Source organism: Aethalodelphis obliquidens, unplaced genomic scaffold (genome assembly GCF_003676395.1).
Source record: "Aethalodelphis obliquidens isolate GAN/ISIS:26980383/991018 unplaced genomic scaffold, ASM367639v1 scaffold27, whole genome shotgun sequence".
NCBI classification, from domain to species: domain Eukaryota; kingdom Metazoa; phylum Chordata; class Mammalia; order Artiodactyla; family Delphinidae; genus Aethalodelphis; species Aethalodelphis obliquidens.
Genome location: NW_020837971.1, coordinates 21,499,476 through 21,510,290, shown reverse-complemented (window position 1 = coordinate 21,510,290; position 10,815 = coordinate 21,499,476). Strand labels below are relative to the sequence as shown.

General features: G+C 37.3%; 1 pseudogene; it reads left to right on the top strand.

The window, feature by feature from the left end:
* The first annotated feature begins 2,830 nt into the window (after positions 1-2,830).
* Positions 2,831-3,440, top strand: LOC113629623 (protein FAM136A pseudogene; annotated as a pseudogene).
* Positions 3,441-10,815: the final 7,375 nt, after the last annotated feature.

Sequence of the window (10,815 nt, the reverse complement as noted above, 5' to 3'; positions counted from 1 at the left end):
CAAAGAAATGCAAGTTAACCATTGGGGAACTCTGTTCTGATCCATGTATATTGTGCTTTTCCCACTTAGAGCTCTGCACTTCCTGGTTCTTCTTCCTGAAACACTACCACTGTACCTTCCATGATCCCTTAAAGTCCATCAACCTTGCAATCTTACTTTAGGTGATATTTGCACCTCACCCGCCTCAGGTGAGCTCCCTTGGTATATTTTATATGATGCTTTATATGTTTCCCTGTCTTCTCATAATAGTAGTTAAATTCATAATAAGTATGATTATCTTTGTTGCTTTTATTCATTAAAATATATTTTTAGGCATTTTGTTAGCCATGGATCCAGATTCTTCTTTTTTCAAGACAGTTAAGTAATTGTTATCACATGATCTGGGTGATTTCTCCATAATTTTATGGATAATAATTGTCACATCATTCTAGTGTGGTCTGTCCATTCCCCACAGATCTGAAAAACCCTCTCAATCATATGTCAAGTTTTCATACAAGCAAGCATGAATCTATTTCAGAGTTTTGTATTTTGTTTCATGGTCTATTTGTATACCCCTGCAACTATACCAAGTTTTAAAAATACAATTTATAGTATGTTCAGTATCATGAAAACTGAATTTCTCCATATTTACTTCTAGAAAAATGTCAGTCATTATTTCTTTGCCATTCCCTTCAACCCCTATAATCTCCTCTGCAGGAAATCTCCTAAGTGAGATGTTAAATTTTTTGTATTCTACCTTCTTTGATTCATCTCCTTGTCTCTCTGTGCTATACTCTGCATACTTTATCTTGGTAAATCTACCTCCTGGTCCATTGATTTTCTCTTTAAATGTACATATTCTGCTGTTAAACAAGTTCATTTAGAATATCTTATTGATTTTCACATTTTCCATTTCTATGCATTTTGTCTGGTGATTTTCAATTCTTCCAGACATTTTTATCATCTCTTATTACTAATGGTTTTCATTTCCTCTTTTATTTCTAGAAACATATTAAGTATCTATTTTCTATTCTGTACCTCATAATTCCAGAATCTGTGGTCATTAAAAAAGCCTGATTTTGCTGACTTTTACTACCTTCTTTGTAATTCTTTGATTTGAAATGTGAATTCATATTCTGGATCCTTTTTACGTTTGAGGAATTTCTTCTGTCAGTCACATTTGAACTATTGTACATTAAATGACTTATTTTGTTTGTTTTGGGGGTTGTCTGTTTGCTTGTATAAGACCATACAAGAATCATGATTCAGGCTCCAAACTCACATGAGAGATGACTTGCAGTATGGCTTTGAATGGATTGTGTGTACACACACACACACACACACACACACACACACACACACACTCTCCAAGATGGACACATTCCCCTCATGCCTCTCTTTGTGGGATTACTATTACCATTATTATTTGTATTTACAGTTCAACGCTCACCGAGGGCATGGCTCACTCCAAGATGGCAGCTTCATGTGGGATCCCAGATACAAGGTCCACTCATGTCCATTAATACTAGAGTGACCATAAATTATGGTTTACTCTTGTTGTTCCATATTTCATCATATTACCGTCTGGTTGATGGTGTGTGAGATAACACTGTGACCAGCAGAGTGGTCTTTTTGACACTACGTGAAATCCAAAAAGTGAGCGGTGGTGACCCTTCTTCCTTCTCCGGCCCTTTCCGAACCCAGTGAAGCTAACATTTCTCTCTTAAGAAGAGCACGCAGGGGACTTTCTGGTAAAGCAAACTGAGCTCAGGCTCCAGCAGAGGGGAGACCTGACACCTAACTTGGCACAGCTACCCCCACCAGCCCCATAGTAAATGGCCAGTTGTGACCTAACTTGTGCAATCTTCTTCCAGATTAATTTTGCTGATTTTCATCTTAAGTTTTCTTGTGTATGTAAGAAGAAGAAAAAAAAGTCTGTTACCATGTAGCTCCCGTTATTAGAAAAACATTGCAAAGACTTAAATGATAACTTTTATATCAGTGTTATCAGTTGTTTCAAATAAAGAATCAATAAATTCTACTACATTTTTGATTTTTTCCAGGCAATTTATGGAATCAAAAGAAAGCTTTCGGATGTTTATTTTCTTAAAAGTGAAATAGTATCACAAATGGTATTGTCAACTCAGATGAAAAGTTCAATATTAAAAAAAAAAAATTTTTTTTCTGTGGCAAACAAATCCAACTACAGGTGTTGGTGACTCACAGCATCGTGGGAAAAAAAACACAGTGTTCTTATTATATTGAGAAGCCTCTGGAGCAGAAATGCACTTGAATTGGTTGTTATAAAAATACAATTCATATGATGTTCAAACCAGCTACACTATTCTACTGATAAAAGATAAAACTGTAGATTTTATGTGGTTATTATAAATATTATATACATACTCATACACATGTATACACACGTTTATTGTAACTTAAATACCCAACTACCAAATAAATATAACAAAGATCTTAGATAAATAGATAGATAGTATAATATCTATTTCTATAAATGTATGTGTGTATGTCAGCATGGCAGAATACACTTTCTTTGCTGCCTATCAACAAATCACTCAGAAAGATGTGACTTTTGAAGAATTCTTTTTAAAGTCAACCTAAGTGTCTACAATTGTATTAAGTGATACAATTGTAAATTGAATAAAAGAGCCTTCGAAAGTTTGGTTACATACCATATTATATTTGTTACATATTACCATTTTCTGTTGGAAAAAGATAAACTATGTGGTGACAGAAGCCCCATATATTTTCAGCTTTAGAAAAAAGGCGGGGGCTCGTGCCCGGGAGTCCATGTGGGTGCCGGTGCGGCACGGAGCAGCGCCATGTCGCCATGGTGGAGCTGCAGCAGCTCTGGGTGCAAGCGGCGGTGGACTCTATGGTGAAGAGTCTGGAGACAGAACATCCGGAAGATGCAAGGCCTCATGTTCCAGTGCAGCACCGGCTGTTGTGAGGACAGCCAGGCATCCATGCACCAAGTGCACCAGTGCATTGAGCGCTGCCATGCACCTCTGGCTCAAGCCCAGGCCCTGGTGACCAGCGCGTTGGAGAAGTTCCAGGACCGCCTGGCCCGGTGCACTATGCACTGCAACCACAAAGCCAAAGATTCAATTGATGCGGGGAGTAAAGAGTTTCAGGTGAAGCGGCAGCTGGAGAGTTGTGTGACCACATGTGTGGATGACCACATGAACCTCATCCCAACCATGACCAAGAAGATGAAGGAGTCTCTCTCATCCATTGGGAAATAGATGTCTGCTATTGGCCATCGGGGCTGAAGGCAGGAGTCTATTTAAAAAGAGAAATGGGGATTTGGGTTTTCTAAGGAAAGTTTATGAATGAGGAAATTAAGGATGGCAGCAAGTTTAAGGCCTATATCACTTGCCTCTGGACACTGGTTCCTTTGTGTTTGAAACCTAGAAAAGGAAAAAACCTGGTGCTAAAATTTGGGTCAGAGATGGCACAGGAGGGTTTGTGTGAGGCTGAATTTCACGTGGCAAGTGCTTATCCTGGCAACAGGGAGCCTCCCTTGTACCAAACCACAGCCCTCCAAGGTACCAGATTCTCTTAGTACACAGATACCAACAGGCTGGCAGGTTCATCTGACCTGCTTATGAACTGGTGGAGTGTGAGGACAGGTGTTTCTGTTTGTTGCCAACTTCCTGTTTACCCGAAGGATCACTACAACATTTTCCACAAACTGGAAGTAAAACAAAATCCATGAGGTCACTAATTTAGAAGGGGAAAGGGGGCCTCTGGGGCTTTGGTTTGCATGGTTTTGTTTTATATACAAGGGCATGAAGCTACTTTAAGATGTAGAGTTGGGAGAGGTAGTTTCGATAAAAACTCTGAAAGGGTCCTTGCGGATGTTCATTTCTGGCCGTCAGGATGTGGATGCGCATTTCTTAAAATTCTCACACATGACATCTTTCAGCCTGGAGACCCTGCAAAAATATAAGAAGCGCTATCACACTGGCAGGGGAAGCAAACCTTCCCTCTGACTGGCAGCCATGATGAGCCCTGAGGCTGTCTGCAGCAGAGTCAGCGAGTGACAAGACAATCTTGCAGTGACACTCACACTTGAAGGGAAAGGGGATTTTGATTGTGCTATATGCTAGTATTCAAGAATGAACAGTGAAAGAGGAATTGTTAGCTGCTTAATTAAGAGAGTTATGAAGTACTGGCTTTGGAAAAATCTGGTTTTCATAAAACAAAATAGAGTGAAAGCCTAAACCCAGTATTGCTTACTTTGCCCCCTGTGATAACAGAGCTCTGTTGAAACAATCCCTTGGCAACATGAAGGTCAAAGGAGAGAAAGTAAGCAACTCAGGGGCAAGCTGTGACTCCTTTAGAGCAAAAAACGGGACAGCCCTCCATTACCAAATACTACTTTTGCGACATGCGTTGTTCTTGCCCCAGTTCTGACACCTTATCGTTTTATTAAGGACCTTGTGTTTTTACCAACTTATTACTTGAAATGATAATATAGCCTGCCTGCTTGCTGTTTCAAGACTGTGATATATTTTCCTAGTGGGTTGGTTTTAAAAATACATGACTTAATTTTAAAAAAAAAAGAAAAAAGGGAACATTGGAAACAAATTCTGCAAAGAGAAAGACAACAATTAGCTTCAAAAAAAATGCAGGGAGGAACTAAACAAAGTAACAATAAAGCAGGTGATATACAAGAATTACTTTGGAATGACTCAACCATAAGGAAGAATCTTCTGAAGAAATGTCAATCTTTAATTCAACAAATTGCATTCTATAGCCAATTAGAATGAAGTTAAAAAGATCTATGATTTTGCAAAAATTGAGGAAACCTTCAAAAGCAAGACAAATTGATAAGGTATTTGATGAATTTTGTTGTGTAATAACGTTTATGAAGATAGAGTCTCTGAAAAAGACAAATTGAAAACATCCTAAAAGCATTTGGGCTGAAATATTTACACATTTCGATAAGAAAAGCAGTTGAATTGCAAATCTTCTCAGTTTGGCAGATTTTTTTCCCTGAGCTCACCAGTTGTCTCAGCATCTGTAGAAAGAGCACTGTTTTCTCCTGTGGTCTATGGAGAAGAGTCAAAGAAACTGTCAAAATCTTCAGATTTATTTACCATAAATTGTAACTCTGAAGAGGACTGCTGGTACTTTTCTGAAAACAGGTTAAAAATATTGGAACATATTTTAAACATTACAAGTGTCAGGAAAATACCTATGAGCTAGTGTTAGAGACACAGTTAGCTAAGGAGCCAAGCATCAGGTGTGTTCACTGAACAAGTAGTGAAAGTTCAACTGTGCCACCAAAGGCAAGTCAAACAATGGTGTAGGTGAAAAGTATAAAACGTGTTAAGTGTATACGTTCGATAGTAAATGTAGATACTCAGTGAGCATCAATCCATGAGACACGCCGACAGGTTTAGATAAGAGTGTGGAGCAGGGGAATGGCAGGAAAACCAAGAGGAGCCATGTCCATGGGACACTGGATGTTTATGAGGCCTTTGGTGTCCTCGAGAGCTTAAGTAGTTCACTTATTGGTGACACCTCTCTGGGCCAGTGTTTTCTATCCAAGAAACAGAGACAAAATCCATACCTGCTCCTCAAGTGAAGCAGAGTCACACGTGGCCAGGCTTAACTCATCCTCCCTTCTTTTCCTTCTGTCTGCCGAGCTGTTTCTCATCCCCAATTCTGATTTTTGTAGCTCCTACCATTGTCTGCAAGAGTGACAACGTGTGATACAACACACCTGTGCTCCAGCATTCAGGAGTGTGAGCCTTCCACCCTGTTGCTTCTCTCAGGACAAGATCTCATGTGAGCCTCCCTGGGATATACCAGGACTCAGGGGCAAGGGAAAGAAGAAAGAAGGAAAAGGAACCCTGAAAAACTGACTGATTCTTCAAAAGAGGCCAATTTTACCAGGACAAGACTAAGATGTAATTTGGAAATGACGAAGGTAACTTCAAGAAAATTAGTAATTTACTCTATCGAGAAGGTATAGGAGCTCATGAGAAAGCTGTGCTACTGAATGTAAGTTCATGTGCCCGACACACAGTGAGGCCAAACACTACTGAAACATTGGAGTTTGGAGCAGAGAATTTATTGCAGGGTCATGCAAGGAGAATGGGTGGCTCATACCCCGCCAAAACCCCAAACTCTCTAAAGGGTTTCAGCAAAACATTTTTAAAGTCCAGGTAAGGGAGGGGTGTGGTTGATCATTACAAAGTTCTTGGTGTTGGAATCCTTTGTTCTTGCAGCTGTCTAGGTAGGTCAGGACACCATGTTTCTGTAAACTTTATTCTCTGTTCCACAACTTTTTTGGCTCTATGTGAATGGAAACGTGTTGTCCCTTAAAAGTCAGAGCCTTGAGAATGGGCTATCCTGTGTATTTCAGGCTATAGGCAACATTCTTAACTGGAAGCAAAAGCAATAGAATACAAACGTTAAGGTAAAAGAAACAGAACCAATATGGAATCAGATTTGTTCTTCCCTCTTACAGTTGAACTTAGTTGCAAAATCATGTTCTATATTTCTGCACATTGATGTTCTGAGAGTGAATTCAAACCTTATTCTGTGTGCATGTAAATAGATCAAAATTATTAAGACATTTTCATGGTGGCAGGATTTTGGTTAACTTTTATTTAGTATTTGATACATTTACTGTGTACAATTTATCTACAATGTACATTTATGAAATTTGGAGTTATCAAACAAAGTAAATGCTACTCTTAAAAATAAAAGTTCACTAAAAACCTTGATCCACTGTGGTATATCAAGCCCATTGGAAATAGCATACATGGTCCTTTTTACAGGAACTTGAGAGATTTCCTGAGTCAAAATCACCAAGTCATGATTTGTTCCATCTGGGTGACTCTTTTTGTCTCTGCCTCCTGTGTCTTAGCTTCTGTACGTTTTGTTTGTTGTTTCTGCTTGGTGACCTATTTGATTGAAAGTCCTTTAGAAAAGGTCTGATTGAAAGTCTCAGTAACATACAGGACTTGGATAGCAGATGACAGAGTCAGCAACCAAATATATAAAGATGAGCTGGAATCAACATCAGGCAAGGGAAGAGAGCCAGGGTGTGGCCGAGGTCCAGACTGAATGTGCCTCCTGGATGCTATGGTGGACACTTAAAAGCTGGTCCAAAGTTTGTTTGGTTTTCTCCTAGGTTATTCCTGAGAAGTGAGTGTTTTGCCTGTGTATTAGTTGGCACTCCTCTTATAGTTATGCTTCCTAAGCTAGAATGGCACCCATCCCCACTTCATTCTGTGTAATCAAGTGGGAAATCACAGCCCAACAATTTGTCAGTGGCTTTTGTGCCTTTTGTGTTTGTATCTTAACATTTGCTGGATCCAGGTGAATAGATGATTTTGGTCCTTTCAAAAGAAATAACAATGTCAACTTCACACTTGTTTTATGATGGAAAATCTTTGCCATCATAGTTTTCACATGAAAGATATATTTGTCACTTCCCAAATGTCAAGTCTAATAGAATGGGGATATAAATGATATATTTCTTTGTAGCCATCAACCCTCTAAGGTTATGATATGATGTGACATACCTATTTGTCATGATAAAGTAAACACTTTTACTGATGTCCTGAATTTTTGGTGTTTTCAAATACTGAATATAGTCTGAGTTTTTCCTGGATTCTACAAATTTTGCAGCATGTATCATTTCAGGACTCATGTACAGTTAATTAAATAGCTATTAGTAATATACCTGCATTAAATATTTCATTAGAGAAGCAAGATTTATCAAATCTTTATACTTTAAATAAAAATAATCTTTCAAAACCAACGAAAAGAAAGAGATGTAATCTAATTGAGAGAACCCAAAATGGTAGCTGTAACTTCTTTTTAAAAAGATAGCTAGTAAAAAACTTTTATTTCTGTATAATAAATCAACTGCATATAAAACATGGTTCCATTTCTTTAAATAAACAAAAGCATTAATTAGTTGAACATTAAATGCTCATAAAATTAAAATAGGAAATATTCAAATATTATGACTGTATCAGTGGATTGTCATGAAATGAATATTTGAAAGAAATTCAATGCATGACAACCTTTGTTTATTTTTCCTATGTTTTCTATCCACATTTTACTACTCTTTAAAAAATAAAGATATTATCATTAGTCACCACTGGATCACTTCCTACTTTTCAATTGTTGCTAAAGATAAGAACTTTATTTTCATGATATAAAAAAGTCATATCAGGAGGATGAGAATATTCATACTTTAGCTTTCTCTTTATCTATGGCACTTGAATTTAAAACTGTTTCTGCAAATTGTCCCACATACACACTGGTTAATAAGCAGATATTCCTTTTGGACATCATTTTTACTAGAATTTTAAATAAAGCTTTACTTAAAACATATAAAAATGGAATCATGTTTTATCTGTTGGCCCCTGTGGCTTAACACCACTGCTAAAAACGGTCACATTTCCTGCCCAACATATAGTACCTGCTGACAAGCTCATGGAATCTCTTCTGCAGAAAAACTCTGCAAAGTTGGGAATGTAAACTGGTACATCTACTATGGTAAATAGTATGCAGGTTACTAAAAATATTAAAAATAGATGTACCATATAATCCAGCCATCCTACTTCTGGGTATATAGTCAAAGAAATTGAAATCAGGAGCTTGAAGGCAGATCAGGTTCATTGCAGCATTGTTCATAATAACCAATATATGGAAACAATCTGAGTGTCCACCTATGGATGAATGGACAAAGTAAATGTAGAATATACATACAGCAGAATATTATACAACCTTAAAAAAGAAGGAAATTCTTCCATTTGTGGCAACATGGACAAACTTGGAGGACAGTGTGCTGAATGAAATACGTCCCACACAGAAGGACAAGTACTACATGATTCCACTTACATGAGGAGTCTAAAATAGTCAAACTCTAAAAAGGCAGAGAGTAGAATGGTGGTTTCTGAGCGATGGGAGGGGAGAATGGGGATTAATTAGCCAAAGCTTGCAAAATTTCAGTTATATAAGATTAATAAATCCTAGAGATCTACTGTGCAGCATGGAGATTGTAGTTAACAATATTGTATTGTATACTTAAAATTTTCCTGAAAGGGTAGATTTTATGTTAAATATTCTTATTATAAAAAATAATAATATATAAGGAAGGAAGGAGGAAATTTTTGGAGGTGTTGGGTATGTTTATGACATAGAATGTGGTGATATTTTTACATGTGAATACTTATCTCAAAACTCATTAAGCTGTGTACATTAGATAAGTACAGCCTAACTCAATAAAGTGTTTTAAAAAACAGTCTGCAATGTACCCTCTTTATACAACTGAATTTACACAAAGGTGTGAATAACTTTTGAAATCTAGTGAATCTTCTTTCTTAGGATGTAATCTGAGAGCCCTATTTTCATATCAGTGGAAAGTCCTTCAGTATGATCCACTCTTTTGTAGGGAGAGCATGTCATTAACAAAGGTTTTTAGAGAGGGAATTTTGGCTAAAACCAAAATTGGCCTGAGAATCATATATGCATATATATAACATACAAAATATAATAAATATTATTTTCTATATAAATGAAGTTAAACACAAATAAATTATACTGTTTCATTCAAAAATATGAATATTTGAAATGCTGCCTTGTTGCAACATTGTGTCTGTTCCTTCTGCAATCTCTTATTATTCATGCTGTGAGTGGTGTTTAGTCATGAGACTGAGGTTGTGAAAAGAAACTGCTTTCTTTGAGGTCTGCTCAGTTAGGTGAACTTTTATACTAGGTCTACTTTTCCTTTCTATGTTCCACCTCGTAAAGTTTCTTGTTTGGGGGTAAATTCAGTTCTGGTCACTGGTGTGTCCTGGCACAGAGGGGACCCTCAGTCCCTCAGTAAACACCTATGAATGAATAAAAGAGCCCTTGATTAGTGGCAAAAACAACATTAACCAATGACTAGATTTTTGTGTTTGTTTGTTTTTGGAGTTTTTTTGGGGAGATAGAGAGTCAAAGTGTCCCTCTTGCATAGGCTGTTTCTTTTTTTTTAAATTTAATTTTATTTATTTTTTTATACAGCAGGTTCTTATGTCATCCATTTTATACACATCACTGTACACATGCCAACCCCAATCTCCCAATTCATCACACCACCACCCCCACTTGCCACTGCTTTCCTCCTTTGGTGTCCATACGTTTGTTCTCTACATCAATGTCTCAATTTCTGCCCTGCAAACTGATTCATCTGTAACATTTTTCTAGGTTCCACATATATGCATTAATATGCCATATTTGTTTTTCTCTTTCTGACTTACTTCACTCAGTATGACAGTCTCTAGATGCATCCACGTCTCTACAAATGACTCAATTTAGTTCCTTTTTATGGTTGAATAATATTCCGTTGTATATATGTACCACATCTTCTTTATCCATTTGTCTGTCAATGGGCATTTAGGTTATTTCCATGACCTGGCTATTGTAAATAGTGCTGCAATGAATATTGGGGTGCATGTGTCTTCTTGAATTACAGTTTTCTCTAGGTATATGGTCAGTAGTGGGATTGCTGGGTCATGTGGTAATTCTATTTTTAGTGTTTTAAGGAATCGTCATACTGTTCTTGATAGTGGCTGTATCAATTTACATTCCCACCAACAGTGCAAGAGGGTTCCCTTTTCTCCACACCCTCTCCAGCATTTATTGTTTGTAGATTTTCTGATGATGCTCATTCTAACTGGTGTGAGATGATACCTCATTGTAGTTTTGATTTGCATTTCTCTAATAATTAGTGATGTTGAGGAGCTTTTCATTTGCTTCTTTGCCATCTGTATGTCCTTTTTGGAGAAATGTCTA